Here is a 23879-nt window from a genome sequence, read left to right as displayed (position 1 = left end):
GCCAATCAGCATTCAGGACTGTAAATAAATCCAGTTTGTGCATGTGCATAACTATAGATAAATCCAACAGGAGAGTTTGAGTGATGAAAGTTGGACAGAGGATCTCAAAATCTCTGTGCAAGTGTAACAGTGTAGGTTCCGTCCCTCTCTTCGCCCCAACCCGGGCTTGAACCAGGGACCCTTGCACACATCAACAACTGACACCCACCGAAGCAACGTTACCCATCGCGCCACAAGAGCCACGGCCCTTGCGACGCAAGGGGAAACCCTACTTCAAGTCTCAGAGCGAGTGACGTCACCGATTGAAACGCTATTAGCGCGCACCACCGCTAACTAACTAGCCATTTCACATCGGTTACACAAGAAGCACCATTTTCTGGCAATTGTGCCGTTATGTGCCAGATGTTAAGACTACAAACTGTTAGAAATGGCCTATTTGCGAGCTTGACTTGTTATTTCAATAGGAATAGGCTATTGACTAAAATCAGTGTTTATAATAGCAATTCAACTTTGCCTTGATTTGCTGAACTAGATGCAGGTAGCCCATAGCCCCTGGTAGGCCAACATCTCATTTCACGGAAAAGTCCTCAATGAAACTGACATTGAGCTGTGACCATGATTACAACTGATAACTTACAATTTAAGTAACTAAGCATTGCCATTAATAATTGCATAACATAAGGCTACAACAACAAACTGAAGTTATAGGCTATTTATTAAATACATTTGCCAGCTCCAGGTAGGCTACACAAGTGGCACAAATTCATATCGTGATTTCAACGTATTTATTGTATCAAATGGTAGACTACAGGAGCCTACAATGGCATAGAAATTAATAGCTTACTTGATGGCCAACATATGCAAATCTATCATTCTCCACATTTAATGTCACTTTCTCCCTATAACAGAAGTATGCGAATGGAATTCCAAAACTTCCATTTCAAATTTCCACTTGCGCAGTGCTCGAGACACAAAAACCCTTTGCTTGATTTGATTTTCCATAAGAAAAGTCGACATTAGAATGCAGTTTACTTTAAACCAACTATCTAAAGCGCTCTAGTGTGCCGAAAGTCGTTTTCCAATGCTTTGTCTCCATCATATCAGTTCTAGAACATGAATATGTTTTATGGAAAAAGGTTTGGAAATAGGTGTCTCCATAATGACCAATCTAAAAAGCCTACCTACAACTGGTAAAAAGTTGTCTCCATGACTCAGCTGCCTGCTGCAGCGCTCTCTCAACCAGTGGTCTCAACACACACAAGCACCCCTTCCCACCACTCACTCAGTAACAGCCTGCTCACTGCCTGATAGTCAGCAGCAGGTCACAGTGAAAGTTCCACCATACAGTTTTCCCATAGGGGATTTTAGAAACATTTAAAATAAGGGCTGTGTTCTATGTAGGCTTACCCTGGTGTGACGTTTTGATAACCGTGTAAATCTCTCTAGGATGACTTTTATCAATATATACACCTACAGTTGAAGTCGGAAGTTTACATACACTTAGGTTGGAGTCATTCAAACTCGTTTTTCAACCACTCCACAAATTTCTTGTTAACAAACTATAGTTTTGGCAAGTCGGTTAGGACACCTACTTTGTGCATGACACAAGTAATTTCTCCAACAATTGTTTACAGACAGATTATTTCACTTATAATTAACTGTATCACAATTCCAGTGGGTCAGAAGTTTACATACACTAAATTGACTGTGCCTTTAAACAGCTTGGAAAATTATGTCATGGCTTTAGAAGCTTCTGATTGGCTAATTGACATCATTTGAGTCAATTAGAGGTGTACCTGTGGGTGCATTTCAAGGCCTACCTTCAAACTCAGTGCCTCTTTGCTTGACATCATGGGAAAATCAAAAGAAATCAGCCAAGACCTAAGAAAATAATTGTAGACCTCCACAAGTCTGGTTCATCCTTGGGAGCAATTTCCAAACGCCTGAAGGTACCACGTTCATCTGTACAAACAATAGTACGCAAGTATAAACACCATTGGACCACGCAGCCGGCATACCGCTCAGGAAGGAGACGCGTTCTGTCGCCTAGAGATGAACGTACTTTGGTGCGAAAAGTGCAAATCAATCCTGGAGGAAACAGGTACAAAAGTATCTATATCCACAGTAAAACAAGTCCTATATCGATATAACCTGAAAGGCCGCTCAGCAAGGAAGAAGCCACTGCTCCAAAACTGCCATAAAAAATGCCAGACTACAGTTTGCAACTGCACATGGGTACAAAGATAGTACTTTTTGGAGAAATGTCCTCTGGTCTGATGAAACAAAAATGGAACTGTAAGGCCATAATGACCATCGTTATGTTTGGAGGAAAAGGGGGAGGCTGGCAAGCCGAAGAATACCATCCCAACCGTGAAGAACAAAATCCCAACCGTGAAGCACGGGGGTGGCAGTATCATGTTGTGGGGGTGCTTTGCTGCAGGAGGGACTGGTGCACTTCACAAAATAGATGGCATCATGAGGAATTAAAATTATGTGGATATATTTGAAGCAACATCTAAAGACATCAGTCAGAAAGTTAAAGCTTGGTCGCAAATGGGTCTTCCAAATGGACAATGACCCCAAGCATACTTCCAAAGTTGTGGCAAAATGGCTTAAGGACAACAAAGTCAAGGTATTGGAGTGGCCATCACAAAGCCCTGACCTCAATCCTATAGAAAATCTGTGGGCAGAACTGAAAAAGCGTGTGCGAGCAAGGAGGCCTACAAACCTGACTCGGTTACACCAGCCCTGTCAGGAGGAATGGGCCAAAATGCACCCAACTTATTTTGGGAAGCTTGTGGAAGGCTACCCAAAATGTTTGACCCAAGTTAAACAATTTAAAGGCAATGCTATCAAATACTAATTGAGTGTATTTAAACTTCTGACCCACTGGGAATGTGATGAAAGAAATAAAAGCTGAAATAAATCATTCTCTCGGCTATTATTCTGACATGTCACATTCTTAAAATAAAGTGGTGATCCTAACTGAACTAAGACAGGGAATGTTTACTAGGATTAAATGTCAGGAATTGTGAAAAACTGAGTTGAAATGTATTTGGCTAAGGTGTATGTAAACTTCCGACTTCAACTGTATATTTACCCCCCAAAATGAAATGCTAATTAGTTGCTAATGTGGCTATCATAAAGAACTACAAATGCCATGATGATCTGGACGATACTACCGAATCGAGGCAAAGGTAAGCATCTCTGGATTAACTACCTAATGTTAGCTAAATTTACTAATGAATACATTCACTACATTTCTTTAAATTGACAGTTCTATGAACTGTCTTGTGTAAGTTTTAAATGGACACAATACCTGTTCGCAAAGGCGTCAGCTAGAGATGATGTGCAGGAGTTTGCTGGGATTTGTAGTCTTGCATGATGTCTACTTTGATGCTACATAGCATTTTCGAATATGAGAATAAATAGAGCCGAATATTTTGATAAAAGTCACCTTCTCCGAGAGAGACTTACATGGTTATCAAAACGTCACCCCAGGGTAAGCCGACACAAAACACAGCTCTTATTTTAAGTGTTTCTAAAATTCCATATGGGAAAAAATGAATGTTGGAAAATGATTGGAACCATTTTCCTGATTGACCGCTAGTTTTTGGGGGGGAATTAGGACACCACTGTGGAGCTCTATTAGGTATTTACATTTAGATAACATGTTGCACCTAACCCAGGCAAAAAATATAATCTGTAGCCTACTTTCTGTAGCCTACTTTTAGGGCCAAGTGAAGAGAAAAAAATAAATAAATGGTGATGGGTGGTGGCACTTTGATTTTGCACGGATAGTACTTTAAAAACGTACATTTTGTGAATAAAGTGGCATTATTTTGAGAATAAAGTCAAAATTACATTTTGAGATTAAAGTGGCAATATTTCAGGAATAAAGTGGCAATATTTTGAGATTAAAGTGGCAATAATTCAGGAATAAAGTGCCAATATTTTGAGAACAAAATGGCTATAGTTTGAGAATAAACTAATAACAGTTGTATTATTTGTAAGTCGCTCTGGATATGAGCGTCTGCTAAATGACTTAAATGTAAATGTATTAATTGCATGCTTCCATGGCTCCCTGTTGCTGTGCGTGCCACCTTAGTAGATGACTGTTAATTAAAACTATACTTTAGAATTGGCTTTAGTAACAAGGAAATCCTTGCTATTTTAGTACATAATAACCTAATTATTAGGACCTGGAAGCGTTTTTGCCACAGATTGGGTCTTTTCAGATGGAGGATCCACACGTACTAATCTGTGTGTTTACATACAGTGCCTTCAGATAGTATTTATACCCCTTGACTTATTCCACATTTTGTTGTGTTACATCCTGAATTCAAAATTATATACAAAAATAATGATTATTACCCATCTACACACAATACCCCATAATGACAAAGTGAAACATGATTTTAGAAATTGTAGCAAATTTATTGGAAATGAAATGCATAAATATCTCATTTATTTAACTATTCACACCCTGGAGTCTCTAAGAGCTTTCCACACCTGGATTGTGCAACATTTGCCTATTGTTCTTTTCAAAATTCTTAAAGCTCTGTCAAATTGGTTCTTGATCATTGCTAAACAACCATTTTCAGGTCTTGTCATAGATTTTCAAGAAGATTCAAGTCAAAACTGTAACCTGGGCCTCTGCACGCCTATGTAGATATTCCATAAAAAAATCAGCTGTTTCCAGCTATAATAGTCATTTACAACATTAACAATGTCTACACTGTATATCTGGTCAATTTGATGTTATTTTAATGGACAAAACATGCTCTCAACTGTGCATGTGTAAAAGTTTGTGAGAGTTTTAGGTGCTAAGCCAATTTTTTTCAGCCTCCTGAGGTTGAAGAGGTGCTGTTGCGCCTTCTTCACCACACTGTCTGTGTGGGTGGACAATTTCAGTTTGTCAGTGATGTGTACACCCAGGAACTTGAAGCTTTCCACCTTCTCCACTGCGTTCCCGTTGATGTGGATAGGGGGTGCTCCTTCTGCTGTTTCCTGAAGTCCACGATCAGCTCCTTTGTTTTATTGATGTTGGGTGAGAGGTTACGCACCCTTGTGGGGCCCCTGTGTTGAGGATCAGCAAAGTGGAGGTATTTTTTCCTACCTTCACCCCCTGGTCGCGGCCCGTCAGGAAGTCCACGACCCAGTTGCACAGGGCGGGGTTCAAACGCAGGGCCCCAAGCTTAATGATGATCCAAGATGGCGTAGCAGTTCAGACGTCCTGTCGTGTCCCGTGTATATATATATATATTTACATTTTTTTTTTTCTTCACTTATCTTTTTACATTTTTTTATTCTAAATACTCAACCTCAAAGCACTCTCCTGCAACCCGCCTCATCAATTTAAAAAAAAAAGAAAGTATTATTTACCTCATCTGAATTCCACGACAGAAGCTAGCCAGAGGTTAGCTATTTTCACAGGCTAACGTTGAAGTTCAGCTAGCTACGGTTAGCTGTCCTCAGCTATCCATTAGCTCGAAAAGCTATCGCCAGTTTTTGTACAGCGCGACTCAGACCAGAGCATATCGGACCTATTCTCTCTCCTTTCCTCGATTTCTACCGCAGGCTCTGGACATTTACACCTGGATCTTGCAGCTAACTAGCTGCTACCTGAGTGACTATTGGCAACGTCGGTCTCGGAATTAACACACACAATTACGGAGCTAGCTAGCTAGCCAGCTGAAGAATTCCGTCAGCCACTCGTGGGCTACTCCTGAGCTAGCCAGCTGAAGTGTCTCCTGGGCTACAACTCACCTATCCTGACCCGTTTTACTGCCGATGCGGAGCCCCATTGGGTCTTCACGACTGGATCACCGACGTTATCTGCCCGAGGGAGTTGTTCCAACTGGCCCCTCCGTCGCGACGTAACCTGATCGCCCATCTGCGGCCAGCTAATCGTTAGCTGTCTTTTCGGCTGTGATCTGAATAGGTCTGTCGGACACTTTTCTTGGGCCACTATAACTAACTATTTTGCCAACTTGGACAGGTCCCCCCTTCCACACGGAACCCCACTAACCCACAGACGGAAACGCACGAGGCGGCTAAAAACAGACCTCCCTCCCATCTTCCACCAGCTTGCTACCTATGGCCCAGCTAGCTGTCTGAATCTCACTGGACCCTCTGATCACTCGGCTAAGCATGCCTCTCCTTAATGTCAATATGCCTTGTCCATTGCTGTTCTGGTTAGTGTTTATTGGCTTATTTCACTGTAGAGCCTCTAGCCCTGCTCATTATACCTTATCCAACCTCTCAGTTCCTCCACCCACACATGCTATGACATCTTCTGGTTTCAATGATATTTCTAGAGACAATATCTCTCTCATAATCACTAAATGCCTAGGTTTACCTCCTCTGTACTCACATCCCACCATACCTTTGTCTGTACATTATACCTTGAAGCTATTTTATCGCCCCCAGATACCTGCTCCTTTTTCTCTCTATTCTGGACGTCACAGACGACCAATTCTTATAGCTTTTAGCCGTACCCTCATACTTATCCTTCTCTGCTCCGCTGGGGATGTAGAGGTGAATCCAGGCCCTTCAATGCCTGGCTCCACACCTACTCCCCAGGCGCTCTCTTTTGATGACTTCTGTAACCGTAATAGCCTTGGTTTCATGCATGTTAACATTAGAAGCCTCCTCCCTAAGTTTGTTTTATTCACTGCTTTAGCACACTCTGCCAACCCGGATGTCCTGGCTGTGTCTGAATCTTGGCTTAGGAAGTCCACCAAAAACTGTGAAATCTTCATCCCTAACTACAACGTTTTCAGACAAGATAGAACGACCAAAGGGGGCGGTGTTGCAATCTACTGCAGAGATAGCTTGCAGAGTTCTGTCCTGCTATCCAGGTCTGTACCCAAACAATTTGAACTTCTACTTTTAAAAATCCACCTCTCCAAAAACAAGTCTCTCACCGTTGCCGCCTGCTATAGACCCCCCTCGGCCCCTAGCTGTGCTCTGGACACCATATGTGAACTGATTGCCCCCCATCTATCTTCAGAGCTTGTGCTACTAGGCGACCTAAACTGGGACATGCTTAACACCCCAGCCATTCTGCAATCCAAGCTTGATGCCCTCAATCTCACACAAATTATTAATGAACCCACCAGGTACAACCCCAAAGCCGCAAACACTGGCACCCTCATAGATATCATCCTAACCAATGTGCCCTCTAATTACACCTCTGCTGTTTTCAACCAAGATCTCAGCGATCACTGCCTCATTGCCTGCACCCGTAATGGGTCAGCGGTCAAACGACCTCCACTCATCACTGTCAAACGCTCCCTGAAACATTTCAACGAGCAAGCCTTTCTAATCGACCTGGCCCTGGTATCCTGGAAGGATATTGACCTCATCCCGTCAGTAGAGGATGCCTGGTTATTTTTTAAAAATGCCTTCCTCTCCATCTTAAATAAGCATGCCCCTTTCAAGAAATTTAGAACCAGGAACAGATATAGCCCTTGGTTCTCCCCAGACCTGACTGCCCTTAACCAACACAAAAATATCCTGTGGCGTTCTGCATTAGCATCGAACTGCCCCCGCGATATGCAACTTTTTAGGGAAGTTAGAAACCAATACACACAGGCAGTTAGAAACGCCAAGGCTAGCTTTTTCAACCAGAAATTTGCTTCGTGCAACTCCAACTCTAAAAAGTTCTGGGACATTGTAAAGTCCATGGAGAATAAGAACACCTCCTCCCAACTGCCCACTGCACTGAGGATAGGAAACTCTGTCACCACCGATAAGCCCACTATAATTGAGAATTTCAATAAGCATTTTTCTACGGCTGGCCATGCTTTCCACCTAACTACCCCTACTGCATTCAACAGCACTGCACCCCCCACAGCTACTCGCCCAAGCCTCCCCCATTTCTCCTTCTCCCAAATCCATTCAGCTGATGTTCTGAAAGAGCTGCAAAATCTGGACCCCTACAAATCAGCTGGGCTTGACAATCTGGACCCTTTCTTTCTAAAATTATCTGCCGAAATTATTGCAACCCCTATTACTAGCCTGTTCAACCTCTCTTTCGTGTCGTCTGAGATTCCCATAGATTGGAAAGCAGCTGCTGTCATCCCCCTCTTCAAAGGAGGTGACACTCTTGACCCAAGTTGCTACAGACCTATATCCATCCTACCCTGCCTTTCTAAGGTCTTCGAAAGCCAAGTCAACAAACAGATTACCGACTATTTTGAATCCCACCGCACCCTCTCCGCTATGCAATCTGGTTTCAGAGCTGGTCATGGGTGCACCTCAGCCACGCTCAAGGTCCTAAACGACATCGTAACCGCCATCGATAAGAAACATTACTGTGCTGCCGTATTCATTGACCTGGCCAAAGCTTTTGACTCTGTTAATCACCACATCCTCATCGGCAGACTTAGTAGCCTTGGTTTCTCAAACGATTGCGTCGCCTGGTTCACCAACTACTTCTCTGACAGAGTTCAGTGTGTCAAATCGGAGGGCCTACTGTCTGGACCTCTGGCAGTCTCTATGGGGGTACCACAGGGTTCAATTCTTGGGCCAACTCTTTTCTCTGTATACATAAATGATGTCGCTCTTGCTGCTGGTGAATCTCTGATCCACCTCTACGCAGACGACACCATTCTGTATACTTCTGGCCCTTCTTTGGACACTGTGTTAACAACCCTCCAGACGAGCTTCAATGCCATTCAACTCTCCTTCCGTGGTCTCCAACTGCTCCTAAACACAAGTAAAACTAAATGTATGCTCTTCAACCGATCGCTGCCTGCACCTGCCCGCCCATCCAGCATCACTTCTCTGGACGGTTCTAACTTAGAATTTGTGGACAACTACAAATACCTAGGTGTCTGGTTAGACTGTAAACTCTCCTTCCAGACTCACATCAATCATCTCCAATCCAAAGTGAAATCTAGAATTGGCTTCCTATTTCGCAACAAAGCATCCTTCACTCATGCTGCCAAACATACCCTCGTAAAACTGACCATCCTACCAATCCTCGACTTCGGCGATGTCATTTATAAAATAGCCTCCAATACCCTACTCAACAAGCTGGATGCAGTCTATCACAGTGCCATCCGTTTTGTCACCAAAGCCCCATATACAACCCACCACTGCGACCTGTATGCTCTCGTTGGCTGGCCTTCACTTCATCATCGTCGCCAAACACATTGGCTCCAGGTCATCTACAAGACCCTGCTAGGTAAAGTCCCCCCTTATCTCCGCTCACTGGTCACCATAGCAGCACCCACCTGTAGCACGCGCTCCAGCAGGTATATCTCTCTGGTCACCCCTAAAGCCAACTCCTCCTTTGGTCGTCTCTCCTTCCAGTTCTCAGCTGCCAATGATTGGAACGAACTACAAAAATCTCTAAAACTGGAAACACTTATCTCCCTCACTAGCTTTAAGCACCAGCTGTCAGAGCAGCTCACAGATCTCTGCACCTGTACATAGCCCATCTTTAATTGAGCCCAAACTACTACCTTTTCCCCTACTGTATTTATTTATTTTATTTATTTTGCTCCTTTGCACCATATTATTTATATTTATATTTTAACTTTAACTTTCTTCAAACTACAAATCTACCATTCCAGTGTTTTTTTTCTTGCCATACTTTATTTACTTTGCCACCATGGCATTTTTTTGCTTTTACCTCCATTATCTCACATCATTTGCTCACATTGTATATAGTCTTATTTTTTTCTACTGCATCATTGATTGTATGTTGTTTTACTCCATGTGTAACTCTGTGTTTTTGTATGTTGTCGAACTGCTTTGCTTTATCTTGGCCAGGTCGCAATTGTAAATGAGAACTTGTTCTCAACTTGCCTACCTGGTTAAATAAAGGTGAAATAAAATAAAATAAAAATAAAATGATGAGCTTGAAGGGTACTATGGTGTTGAATGCTGAGCTATAGTCAATGAACAGCATTCTTACATAGGTATTCCTCTTTTCCAGATGGGATAGGGCAATGTGCAGTTATTGCATCGTCTGTGGATCTATTGGGGCGGTAAGCAAATTGAAGTGGGTCTAGGGTGTCAGGTAAGGTAGAGGTGATATGATCCTTGACTAGTCTCTCAAAGCATTTCATGATGACGGAAGTGAGTGCTACGGGGTGATAGTCATTTAGATCAGTTACCTTTGTTTTCTTGGGTACAGGAACAATGGTGGACATCTTGAAGCGTGTGGGGACAGCAGACTGGGGTAGGGAGAGATTGAATATGTCTGTGTCACGAGATTTTTGCTATCTCAATGGTTGAACTCAACTATCATTCAAGCTTTGACCAATTCCAGAGGTTGTAAGGCTCTGGTTAATGAAGAATTTGACAAAGTCTCAGATTCTGCAATAGATCAATACTTTATTCAGAGAGCGCTCTGTCGTCAAAATGAGAACACAATCTTTTTATAGCACACACACCCACAAATGAACTCACATCAGTAGAAACTCCACCTCTCTTTAGGTGGGCTGTATTTTTCCCAAGTTCACATACATTGTTTATCACCCTTCTGCAACATGTTTCATCATCTTCTGCAAGCCTAGCCATTTCTAACAGTTTTTCTCCTCACTAGGGTGGGGAGGCCTCTTTCCAGTTATTAGTTTCACCATTATCACAAGTCAACAGTTCAGTTGTCCTTCAATGTCTCAACTATACCCAGCTCATATTGCGAAATAGTAACACAATGGCCTAGTCACACACATTATTGGATTATGACATTTCATACAATTATATGGTTTCAGGGTGGAATACTTTAGTCATTATCTTAAACATACAAATTATACTATCTGTTAACACTCCAGCCAGCTGGTCTGCGCATGCTCTGTGGACGCGGCTAGGGATGCTGACTGGGCCGGCAGCCTTGCGAGAGTTATCACGCTTCAATGTCTTACTCACGTCAACCACGGAGAAGGAGAGCCCACAGTCCTTGGTAGCTGGCCGTGTCGGTGGCACTGTGTTATCCTCAAAGTGGGCAAAAAAGGAGTTTAGCTTATCAGGAAGCAAGACGTCGGTGTCCGCGACGTGGCTGGTTTTCCCTTTGTAATCCGTGATTGTTTGTAGACCATGCCACATACGTCTCATGTCTGAGCCATTGAATTGTGACTCCACTTTGTCTCTGTGCTGATGTTTTGCCTGTTTGATTCCCTTGTGGAGGGAATAATTACACTGTTTGTATCTGGCCATATTCCAAGTCAATTTGCCATGGTTAAATGTGGTGGTTCGTGCGTTCATTTTTGCACAAATGCTGCCATCTATCCACTGTTTCTGGTTTGAGTTGGTTTAAATAGTCACAGTGGGTTCAACTAGGGTTGCACATTTTGGGGAATATTCAGAGGTGGAAACTTTCCGTGGGTATATATGAGAAATAATGGAAATATATGCAAATTAACATTAATACCATTTAAATGTAGATTTTGTTGCATTGGATATGTTTACCATATCATATGGAGACTGAAACATCAACCTTTTACCTTATCATAAGTCGACATAATTGCAAATGATAAAATCCTTCCAATAGAAATAAAAATACAATTTAGTTACGAATTGAACTTTAATTAAATGAGTTGACTCTTCACATGGGATGATTTCACTGAACAACAAAAGAAAGGGAATTTTGAATGATCCCCAATGAGCCATCGCATCTCCCAAAAACATTTTCAACATACATCTGTACAATTATAGCCTAGAAACTAAAGCTTTGGTTGTCATCCTCTCAGGCTTCCATGTCTTCTCCCTGGACCTCCTCAATGTCCACCTATTGAACATTAGACTCTGAGGCCTCATCTTCACTGTCACTTTCCAACCTTGTTGAGGATGGCTCGTTGTCAGGCACAAAAAGCCTCAAATTTGCCCGGATGGCCACCAATTTTTCAAGCCTTGTATTGGTCAGCCTGTTGCGTGCTTTAGTGTGTGTGTTCCCAAACAAGGACCAGTTGCACTCTGAGGCGGCTGTTGTTGGTGGGATTTGGAGGATGATGGAGGCAACAGGGGAAAGAGCCTCAGATCCACAAAGTCCCTTCCACCAGGTGGCTGATGATATATGTTGGCACGACTGCCATATTGCATCTCCATCCCAAAGCCCTTGCTTGGAAGTGTACTTCACCAGACTGCCAAGAACCTTGCCCTCATCCAGGCCAAGGTGGCGAGACATGGTAGTGATGACACCATAGGCCTTGTTGATCTCTGCACCAGACAGGATGCTCTTGCCAGCAAACTTGGGGTCCAACATGTACGCTGCGGCATGTATGGGCTTCAGGCAGAAGTCTTCATGGTTTTTTATGTATTTCAGAACTGCAGTTTATTCTGCTTGGTGCAACAGTGAATTGGGCAGGGCAGTACGGATTTATTATCTTACATCTGCAAGCAGAGTCTGAACATCAGACAGGATGGCATCGTCTCCCTCAATCCGTGCAATGGCTACTGCTATAGGTTTCAGGAGTTTCAGGCTGCTTACCACTCTCTCCCAAAATACATCATCCAGGAGGATCCTCTTGATGGGGCTGTCCATATCTGCAGACTGTGATATGGCCATTTCTTGGAGAGACTCCTTCCCCTCCAGGAGACTGTCAAACATGATGACAACACCACCCCAACCGGTGTTGCTGGGCAGCTTCAATGTGGTGCTCTTGTTCTTCTCACTTCGCTTGGTGAGGTAGATTGCTGCTATAACTTGATGACCCTTCCCAACCTAACCATTTCCTCGGCGCTCTTGTAGAGTGTATCAATTGTTTTCAGTGCCATGATGTCCTTGAGGAGCAGATTCAATGCATGAGCAGCACAGCCAATGGGTGTGATGTGAGGGTAGGACTCCTCCACTTTAGACCAAGCAGCCTTCATGTTTGCAGCATTGTCTGTCACCAGTGCAAATACCTTCTGTGGTCCAAGGCCATAGATGACTGCCTTTAGCTCATCTGCAATGTAGAGACCGGTGTGTCTATTGTACCGTGTGTCAATCAATCAATCAAATGTATTTATAAAGCCCTTCTTACATCAGCTGATGTCACAAAGTGCTGTACAGAGACCCAGCCTAAAACCCCAAACAGCAAGCAATGCAGGTGTAGAAGCATGGTGGCTAGGAAAAACTCCCTAGAAAGGCCGGAACCTAGGAAGAAACCTAGAGAGGAACCAGGCTATGAGGGGTGGCCAGTCCTCTTCTGGCTCTGCCGGGTGGAGATTATAACAGAACATGGCCAAGATGTTCAAATGTTCATAGATGACCAGCAGGGTCAAACAATAATAATCACAGTGGTTGTAGAGGTTGCAACAGGTCAGCACCTCAGGAGTAAACGTCAGTTGGCTTCTCATAGCCGATCATTCAGAGTATCTCTACTGCTCCTGCTGTCTCTAGAGAGATGAAAACAGCAGGTCTGGGACAAGGTAGCACGTCCGGTGAACAGGTCAGGGTTCCATAGCCACAGGCAGAACAGTTGAAACTGGAGCAGCAGCACGACCAGGTGGACTGGGGACAGCAAGGAGTCATCAGGCCAGGTAGTCCTGAGGCATTGTCCTAGGGTGGTCCTAGGGCTCAGGTTGCTTACCACTCTTGTGTCTGTACTCTTGTAGAATACCGGTTGAGGGGGTGGAGATGATGTAGTTAATTATTCCTTGCCCACAAACATTTGACTACCCATCAGAAATTATTGCAATAGTCTGCTTTCTCTATGATTTGCTTGACCTTCACTTGAACTCTGTTGAACTCTGCATCCAGCAAATGAGTAGATAAAGCATGTCTGGTTGAAGGGGTGTATGCTGGGCGAAGAACATTCCGAAATCTCTTCCAATACACATTGCCTGTGAGCATCAGAGGTGAACCAGTTGCATACACAGCTCGAGTAAGACATTCATCAGCATTTCTCTGACTACGTTCCTCTATTGAGTCAAAATAACTTCTGATTCCAGGAGGACCGTTAGCTGTTGCTATCGATAAGGTGTCTGATTCATCATTTTCACCTCAAATAGAAGTAGATGGACTTTTGTCAGAGATTGCTTGTTGTGAGCACTGAGGGAACTTTATGCACTTGGCCAGATGCTTCTGCATCTTTGTTGCATTATTCACATATGATTTGGAACAGTATTTGCAAATGTACACAGCTTTTCCTTCTACATTAGCTGCAGTGAAATGTCACCACACATCAGATAGTGCCCGTCATTTTCCTGTAAAGATTAGAAAACAATTAGTAAAAAAACAACAAATACAATTCCATGTACAGTTAAATAGTTAAGCAGTTAGATTAAACAACTCCTTTGTAAGATACATGTTTTAAAATGAAACATGTATGGAAACAGGTGAATTAACACTCCTCAGTTAGCAGGCTCAAGCAAGCTAAAACCCACATGGTAGCAAAAACTAACAGGCAGATATTGTTAACAAGTTAGAAATTATTTAAACACTTTTCTGTAGGGTACTATTTACTAGTTAACAGAAAATCATGTATGTCATATAAAATATATTACCCCACCCAGTATTGTAATCAAAACTTACCAGAAAGCATGTAGTCCTTGGCTCAGACAGTGTAGTAGTGTGGGCTCAATAGCATCTCATTAGTGTGTAAGATCTTGAGAATCAGCTGTTCATGTGATGGAAGAGTGCACTGTGCATGCAGAGGGTTGCAATTCCATTGAATTGGGGATAGTTTAACCAAAATATGCCACAAGACCTAGAATTGCCTTGTGTATCCCACAAAAAAGTTCACTGTTATAAACTAACTTTTTTGATGAATTTAAGCAAAATCCCCAAAATTCCCGGGCTTAACTTCCCGTGGAAAATTTCTGGAAAAGTTATGGAAATTTACCGGAAAGTTTCCGACCCTTTGCAACCCTAGGTACAACATCTCCTATACATTTCCTGATAAACTTAGTCACCGTATCCGTGTATTCGTGATATTTTTGTAAAGGCTACTTGGAACATATCCCAGTTCGCATGATCAAAACAATCTTGAAGCATGGATTCCGATTGGTCAGACCAGCGTTGAATAGTCCATAGCACAGGTACTTCCTGTTTGAGTTTCTGCATATAAGAAGGGAGGAGCAAAATGGAGTCGTGATCAGATTTGCCGAAGGGCGGGCAGGGTGGGCCTTGTAGGCATTTTGAAAAGCTGAGTTGTCCAAAGCTGAGTTGTCCAATGTTCTCAGAGTGAGTGCTCCAGTCAATGTGTTGGTAGAACTTCGGTAGAGTTTTTCTCAGATTAGCTTTGTTAAAATCCCCGGCTACAATAAATACGGCCTCAGGATATGTGGTTTCCAGTTTGCATAGTGTCCAGTGTAGTTCTTTGATGGCCATCGTAGTATCGGCTTGAGAGGGAATATACACATCTGTAACTATAACCGAAGAGACTTCTCTTGGGAGGTAATAAGGACAGCATTTGATTTTGAGGTATTCCAGGTCAGGACTTGAGTTTCTGTATGTTATCACAATCATGCCATGAGTAGTTAATGATGAAACATACACCCCTGCCCTTCTTCTTCTTCTTCCCGGAGAGATCTTTATTCCTGTCAGTGCGCTGAACTGAGAACCCAACTGGCTGTATGGACTAAGACACTATATCCAGAAATAGCCATGTTTCCTTGAAACAGAGTATGTTACAATCCCTGATGTCTCTCTGGAAGGAAATCCTCACCCTGATCTTGTCAACTTTATTATCCAGAGACTGAACATTAGCGAGTAATATACTCGGAAGTGATGGGTGGTGTGTTCACCTCATAACCTGGAGCAAACAATGCAATTATCACAACACAGGTTGTGATTTGGATTTTTTTTCTGGCTTTGCCAGTGATTTTACCCACACACCGCTGCTGTTAGCGACTGGCCGTTAGCAAGTTTGGTAGGCTACTAATGACCATCAGCGTCATTAGAGCGCAGTTTAGGAGAAGCCTAGTTACCGTGACTCAACAGTCATGTGGAATTTGACTGCAGTCATGGCTCGTGACTGCCGGTGCAGTGGTAAAGCCCTATCTGAAACAGCAATTTTGCATTCTATTATTATAACCTGACAGATGTAGCCACTAGTCTTTATAAGGTGAACAAGTGATAACCTAAGTGTTATAGTTGAAACAAATAACCTATAACAGAGATGATGCCCCTGTTTTGGTATAACCTATGCATCTTTCATTCCTCCCATCCTTGACGACATCACCGATGGATGGATAGTGAAAGGAGATATTAGCTAGGCTACCAACCAAGTCATGTCAGATCAATTATTATTTCTTTATATAGGCCTATCATCATTGATATCTAATAGGCCTATATTTAGATCAATCAATCAAATGTATTTATTTATAAAGCCCTTTTTACATTAGCAGATGTCACAAAGTGCTTATACAGAAACCCAGCCTAAAACCCCAAACAGCAAGCAATGCAGATATAGAAGCACGGTGGCTAGGAAAAACTCCCTAGAAAGGCAGAAACCTAGAGAGGAACCAAGCTCTGAGGGGTGGCCAGTCCTCTTCTGGCTGTGCCGGGTGGAGATTATCAGAGTACATGGCCATTTAAGGCCAGATTGTTCTTCAAAATGTTCAAACGTGACCAGCAGGGTCAAATAATAATCACAGTGGTTGTAGAGGGTGCAACAGGTTGAGCATTCAGAAGTTGAGATAGCAGGTGCAGTAGAGAGAGAGAGAGTCGAAAACAGCAGGTCCGGGACAAGGTAGCACGTCCAGTGCACAGGTCAGGGTTCCCTAGCCGCAGGCTGTACAGTTTAAACTGGAGCAACAGCACGACCAGGTGGACTGGGGACAGCCAGGAGTCACCAGGCCAGGTAGTCCTGAGGCATGATGCTAGGGCTCAGGTCCTCCGGGAGAGAGAGAATTAGAGGGAGCATACTTAAATTCACACAGGACACCAGATAAGACAGACCGACCCTATCCCCCCAGCACATAGACTATTTCAGCATAGATACTGGAGACTGAGACAGGGGTGGAGTTTGGGGGACACTGTGGCCCCGTCCAACGATACCCCCGGACAGGGCCAACCAGGCAGGATATAACCCCACTCACTTTGCCAAAGCACAGCCCCTACACCACCAGAGGGATATCAACAGACAACTAACTTACTACCCTGAGACAAGGCTGAGTATACCCCATGAAGATCTCCTCCACCGCACGAGCCAGAGGGGGTGCAAAACCAGACAGGAAGATCACGTCTGTGACTCAACCCACTCAAGTGATGAACCCCTCCTAGGGACAGCATAGACAAGCACTAGTAAGCCAGTGACTCAGCCCCAATAACAGGGTCAGAGGCAGAGAATCCCAGTGTAGAGAGGGGAGCCAGCCAGTCTAGAGACAGTAAGGGCAGTTCGTCGCTCCGGTGCCTTGCCGTTCATCTTCGCACCCCTGGGCCAGACTACACTCAATCATAGGACCTCCTGAAGAGAGGAGTCTTCAGTAAAGACTTAAAGGTAGAGACCGAGTCTGTATCTCTCACATGGATACGCAGACCATTCCATAAAAATGTAGCTCTATAGGAGAAAGCCCTGCCTCCAGCTGTTTGCTTAGAAATTCTAGGGACAATAAGGAGGCCTGCGTCTTGGGACTGTAGCGTACGTGTAGGTATGTACGGCAGGACCAAATCGGAGAGATTGGTAGGAGCAAGCCCTTGTAATGCTGAAATTGCCAGATGGAAACTTGGTGTGTGTGAGAGTGCGTGTGAGTTATTACATCATTAGATTGATAAGCGTGAGTGTGCAGTGACACCTATTTGAACAATGTGTTTGATTATTATGGCCATTTGTTTACCTATTTATGTAACCACACGGACTTAAATACCTCATCCAAGTCCGTGTGGTTCCTCCTTCTGAAAAGACCCAATCTGTGGCAGTCACAACCTCTTCCATGTCCTAATACTTGGTCCTAATACTTATAATAATTTGGTTATTATGTGCCAAAATAGCAAGGATTTCTTTGTTACTAAAGCCAATTCTAAAGTATAGTTTCACCAGTCATCTAACTCAGGCATTTCAAAGGTGGAGCACACAGCAACAGGGAGCCAGGGAGTTATGCATTTATTAACCAAATCCCCTACTATAATCTTGAAATACAACTGCAACTTTATTCTCAAAATATTGTCACTTTATTCTCGAAATATTGCCACTTTATTCTCGAAATAAAATGTTGACTTTATTTAATAAAATACATTTCAAATTTATTCTCGAAATGTCTCGACTTTATTCTCTAAGTTTTTCAAGTTTATAAAGTACAATCCGTGCCCAAAACAATCCAAGTACCACCACTCATAATGTATTTTTTATTTTTTTGGTCTTCACTTGGGCCTAATAGTCTTCCATATCATGCATACCAAAAATCTGAGGGGGCACAAAGTATGTGAGGATATCTCTGGGGTGGTCTGAGGGGGGCTAGGCCCCCAAACAGCCTTTTCCTGCAATCTTAATCACTATGCTTAATTCTATGTCAGAAATTTTTATATTTCTTTATATCTAAGCATACAGTGCTTAAATTCTCCCACGATTGCTCAGTTTGGCCAGACGGCCAGCTCTAGGAAGAGTCTTGGTGGTTCCAAACTTCTTCCATTTAAGAACAATGGAGGCTACTGTGTTCTTGGGGATCTTCAATGCTGCAGAAATGTTTTGGTACCCTTCCCCAGATCTGTGCCTGGTTCTTTTTTAAAAGAATCTAAATATGCTACTCTGTATTTCTACTAAAATCATGAATGTGAGTCTTATTCAGTACATTTAGTAATTGCTTGCTTTTCTAAAGTTTACCAACCTTGCCAGCAGGCATGCCAGCTAAGATAGTTAGACAAGCTAGCTGAAATGGCTTCTTGGTGACCAGTTATAAGGTTGGGAGACGTGGCTAGTAGTATTACAGAGAAACACCAACAAAAAATGAAACCCAAAAAATAATACAACTATTTTTTAAACAGGGCAAATCTGAGGAGGCACAATTCTGAGGGGGCCTACTTTTAAAAACTTTTCCAGTTGGCTCTGTCCAAAATATTCCATAATTACGCATGAAATTACGCATTGCATTCAAAAGTTTTTCCATTGTGCACTAAGATAAAAGTAGTGGCAATAAATTGTAAGAAACAGGCCTGGGCATATTATCATGCACTGATCAAATACCCACTGAGAACAAACGTCTGCTCAAAGTCTATTTTTGATTTACATTTGGTTGAGTTGTCAACTAACATGAATTCAACGTGAAATCAACTAAAAATACATCATATTGGATTTAGGTTAAAAGTTGGGTGAGAAAAATACGAAATTCCCTTACCTTGATGACATTTTGCAAATCCAATCAGTTTCCATGTTGATTCAACGTCATCACATTACACATATTTTTTTTAATGACATGTCAACAACGTTGATTCAACCATTTTTTTGCCCAGTGGGTACTGTAGGATCCCTTTTTTTACTGTTTCCAATGGATTAAGTATAGGCCTATAGCCTCAGCCCACTGGGTACACCACGTAATTTCAATGTGGATATTTTTGTAATATTTGTTTGAGATGATCAGTGAGATTTCAATATTTATATACCCACTCAGAAAGACAGACAAACGTTTGTTGAATTCCCAATGTATTATCACTCTATAATGTCCAACGTCTTTAAATTAAAGATCCAGGCAGCCTCTCGTTTTTACAATATATTATCGAGGTCACCCCCTCTCCTAGGGAGGGTGACATGTTCGATGCCAATATAACGTAGAGACAAAATTGTTGTTGACCAGTTGAAAAATGATTTTATTGAAATGGATAACACGATTGAAGAGAAACACACAGCTCGTCAAGGAGCTGTTAATGATGATGGCATATTCAATGAACTGATGAAAACTAACCAAGCGCTCCAGGACAAGTTGTCTACAGAAATAAAGGAACTTAAAATCAAGAAATTGAACCAAGACAAAAAAGACAAGGCCGAGGACAAAGTCTACTTCTGTAGAAACCCTGACAAAAGAGGTCCTGCTCCTCCTCTCCATGACAGACGCAGGAGGGAGGCTGCTCACTTCTATCCTCTCCGTCTGACCGACACTCTACAACCAGCGCCTCATCCGCTTCCAGTGGCAGTTTTTTATCCAACGAGAGACTGGGCCAACGGAAGTGCGGAGGTGGCCGCACTTCCGCGGAGGTGGCGCACCGACGAGATGCCTCACCCGACGGGGTAAGAAGAAACGACTACCAGAGGCAGAGGGGACCGTTCACACGGTCCCAGAACCCACGGGACTGAGTGTCTTTAATTGATCAAGCAAGATATTGAGCCCTGCCCATGTCTCCTTGCTTAATAAAGGGTTATCTTTTGTGCCTACAACTCAGTGCAACGATTTCTATATTAAGGTAGACATGTTTAAGTTTTTTAGAAACATCCGTTTAAGGGAATACTTTAGCTCCCCTAATCGTGATCTTTCTACTGAACAAGTAGGTTGCTCACCTGCACATACTCCGACTCCTTTTAGAAGTAAGAGTTACTTTATACCTCCAGCCAATCGCAATCACTCTATCGAGACATATTGCAGACTTGTTGAAAAAGATGTTGTTCATCTCCTTAAGAACAAACAGGAGTACATATCGTTCCATAATTTACCTAAGGATGAAAAACAAGCTTTGCTTGATTTACAATCCGATACGTCAGTCTTTACCCGCCCTGCTGATAAGGTTGGGTCGGTTGTACAACCCGATACGGCAGTCCTTACCCACCCTGCTGATAAGGGTGGGTCGGTTGTACTCATGGATAGGACAGCTTATGTAAATGAGTGTCATAGACAACTGCTTGACAAAAAGAAACTCAGAAGTGACCCCACTGCCCAATTTCAGAACACAATCTTTACTGTCCTAGATGGGTATTTAAGTTCTGATCAGATAACCAAAAAAGAACACAACTTTTTGGCTATTCAACACCCTAAAATTGCCACTTTCTATACTTTGCAGAAATTACACAAGAATGTTACAAACCCTCCAGGGCGTCCTATTGTAGCGGGCATTGATGCAGTAACAGCCCCTCTATCGACTTTTGGTTACTTTTTTATTAGACCACTCGCAGAACAGCTCCCCTCCGTTGTAAAGGACACCAGCAGTATGGTCTCAGAACAGCTCCCCTCCGTTGTAAAGGACACCAGCAGTATGGTCTCAGAACAGCTCCCCTCCTTTGTAAAGGAGGCCAGCAGTATGATCTCAGAACAGCTCCCCTCCTTTGTAAAGGACACCAGCAGTATGATCTCTATCATTGAATCTCTTGATCCTCTCCCTGAGAATACTTTGTTAGTTGCTTTTGATGTGGAATTTTTGTGTATAACGACTCAACAAGAGGGCGGTATTGAAGCTATGGAACATTTTCTTCTGCAACGTGACCCCAATGAACTACCTTCCAGTGCATGCATTATAACATAGGCTGAAATAGTACTCACACACAACTACTTCATGTTTCTAAATGATTTCTTTATTCAGACGAAGGGTACTGCTATGGGATCCCCCATGGCTCCTAACTATGCTAATTTGTATGTGGGTTACATGGAGAAACAGTCTATTTTCAATCCTCTCAAAAATGTTTTCTTGCCTAACATCATTATTTGGAAACGGTATATTGATGATATTTTTGTTCTATGGAGGGGTGATGCAAAATAGCTCCAGGCATTCCAAGCTTTTCTTAACTCCTGTTCTGAGCATTTGAGATTTACTATGCAATCTGATACACGTCAATTCTTGATCGTCTGATCTTGTGTGAAGATAATGTTCTATTCACTGGTCTTTACAGGAAACCTACTGATCGTAACAGTTTGTTGAGGGCTGATAGTTGTCACCCACTTCACTTGAAAAATTGCTTGCCCTACAGCCAATTCTGTCGAATCAAAATAATTTGCAAAAAACTATCAGATTTCGATAGAAATATGGCTGAGATGCAAAGAAAATTCAAGGAGAGGGAGTACAAAATTGGTCAGATTAATACTGCCATTGAGAAAATTCAAAACAAAATGAGACATGACCTTTTTCAAGGTCAGTCTCGCTAAAATACGCATTCTTGCTTAACTACCCGCTATTCAAAGTGCTCTGAACAAATTAAGGGAATCGTTCACAAACATTGGCACATTCTAAGATCCAATGATAGTATCGGTAATGTGTTTTAAACCTTCCCTTGGTCGTATTCTTGCGGGGCAGAAATCTCAGAGATCAATTGGTAAACTCTGATTTACCAGGCCAAGATATTCCTAAACAACGTCTATTTGCGCCCCTACTGGATGGAAACTACAAGTGTAATGGCTGTGCTCAATGCAATGGCACTTATAAATGTAGATCCTTCAAACACCCCCAAACAGGGAAACAGATCCCAATCCAAGGTGTTATTACGTGCTCCACTAAGGCAGTTATTTATCTTATAACTTGTCCTTCTGGTAAAAACTATGTGGGTAAAACAAAGCGTGAATTAAAAGTACGAATCTCGGAGCATCGTAGCACCATTAGGTACAAAAACTCGACTTACCCAGTTGCGTCCCACTTTTTGGAAACAAACCACTCGATTTCGTCTCTACGTTATATTGGCATCGAACATGTCACCCTCCCTAGGAGAGGGGGTGACCTCGATAAATTATTGTTAAAACGAGAGGCTGAATGGACCTTTCATTTAAAAACCCTTGCTTCCTTCCGTCTCAACGTAGACTTTGATCTGAAGCTATTCTTGTGATTATTGGGATTTTGCTATTGTAAGTGTTTGTAGGCTTATGTGGCCAAATTGTATCTATGATCGTACGCTATCCATTTATGTTTTTTGTATACTATTTTAATATGAGAATTAACCAATGATATCAGGCCACACCCGGCCATGGTGTGTCTCTATTGACACTATATAAACGAGTCACTCCGCAGTGTTTGTCATTATACCCTGATGAAGACAGCTTGTCTGTCGAAACGTTGGACATTACATTTTTGCATCTGAGCTCCTAGAGTGTGCGGCTCCCCTTTATTTTCAAGTGTTCCATTCCGCTAGCCAGCACCTCGCCTAAATAGGTTTGCGTTTCTTTCACCTCTAGATCACAATGCTCTCAACAATCTAAAAGCGATGTCTGATTTTGGTTTAGGGCTCGTTTCAATCCGTCTTGCCAATGTTCAGCGCTATAGCGCGCTTAAAATATTAAGGTCATTTCTGATTGAGCCAACATATGCAGTGTTTACTGTGAATGCAGGAACATTACCTTAAAATTTCAATCACACTATAGCGCTGAACTTCGGTGATACAGATTGAATCAAGCTCTTAGTTGTCATCTGTCACGGATCCCTCTGGAACTTTCATTGCGCACACCTGGCTCCTATTCCCACTGATTGTATTTGTATATATGTGCCCTTTGTTAACCATGGTGCTGTCGATTATTGTTCCAATGTCCGTTGGTGTGTTAGTACCTGTGCTGTGTGTTTTGGCTTTCGTGCCGTTGTGGATTGCACAGATGATTAAGGGTCTCGTCCCGTGTGATAATCATTGTGCGCATGTGTATTTATTCAAGGTACTCCTCGCTCTTTTGTTTGGGTTTCAACCCTGTGTTTTGTGTATGTGTTTGTTTGGTCTTTGTCCCCGTGCCTTTACACGGCACGCCGTAATTTTGGGTGTAATAAAAAAAACTATTACGCATTCCTGCGCCTGTCTCCCGATTCTTTTCATACCAGCGTGACATCATCTAAATGTGTTATCACTGCACTTTCAACCATGTAAAACCACAAATTTCAATTAAGAATACAATATCAGATAAGTTGTATTTATGAATCTATTTGATGTGTTATCACCTTCACAGACCTGCAACCTTTGCATGCTATTTTGAGCATGTACACTTTCAGTGATTACATAAGACGTTTATAGTTGATTATACAAGGGGTGGGTCTAATCCTGAATGCTAATTGGTTAAAACCGCATTCCAGCCGGTGTCTATTCCACAAGTTATCACCGGCTAAATCTATGATG

At 42.6% G+C, this 23879-nt stretch overlaps 1 protein-coding gene across 2 annotated transcripts in view; it reads left to right on the top strand.

The window, feature by feature from the left end:
• The window catches only part of LOC115180629 (protein mono-ADP-ribosyltransferase PARP12), a 34949-nt gene that overhangs the window by 1010 nt on the left and 10060 nt on the right, over window positions 1-23879 (top strand). The window lies entirely within an intron of this gene.

The sequence above is a fragment of the Salmo trutta genome, chromosome 40 (genome assembly GCF_901001165.1).
Source record: "Salmo trutta chromosome 40, fSalTru1.1, whole genome shotgun sequence".
Lineage (NCBI taxonomy): Eukaryota > Metazoa > Chordata > Actinopteri > Salmoniformes > Salmonidae > Salmo > Salmo trutta.
Note: the sequence above shows the minus strand (reverse complement) of the source record. Positions and strands in the feature narration are given on the sequence as shown.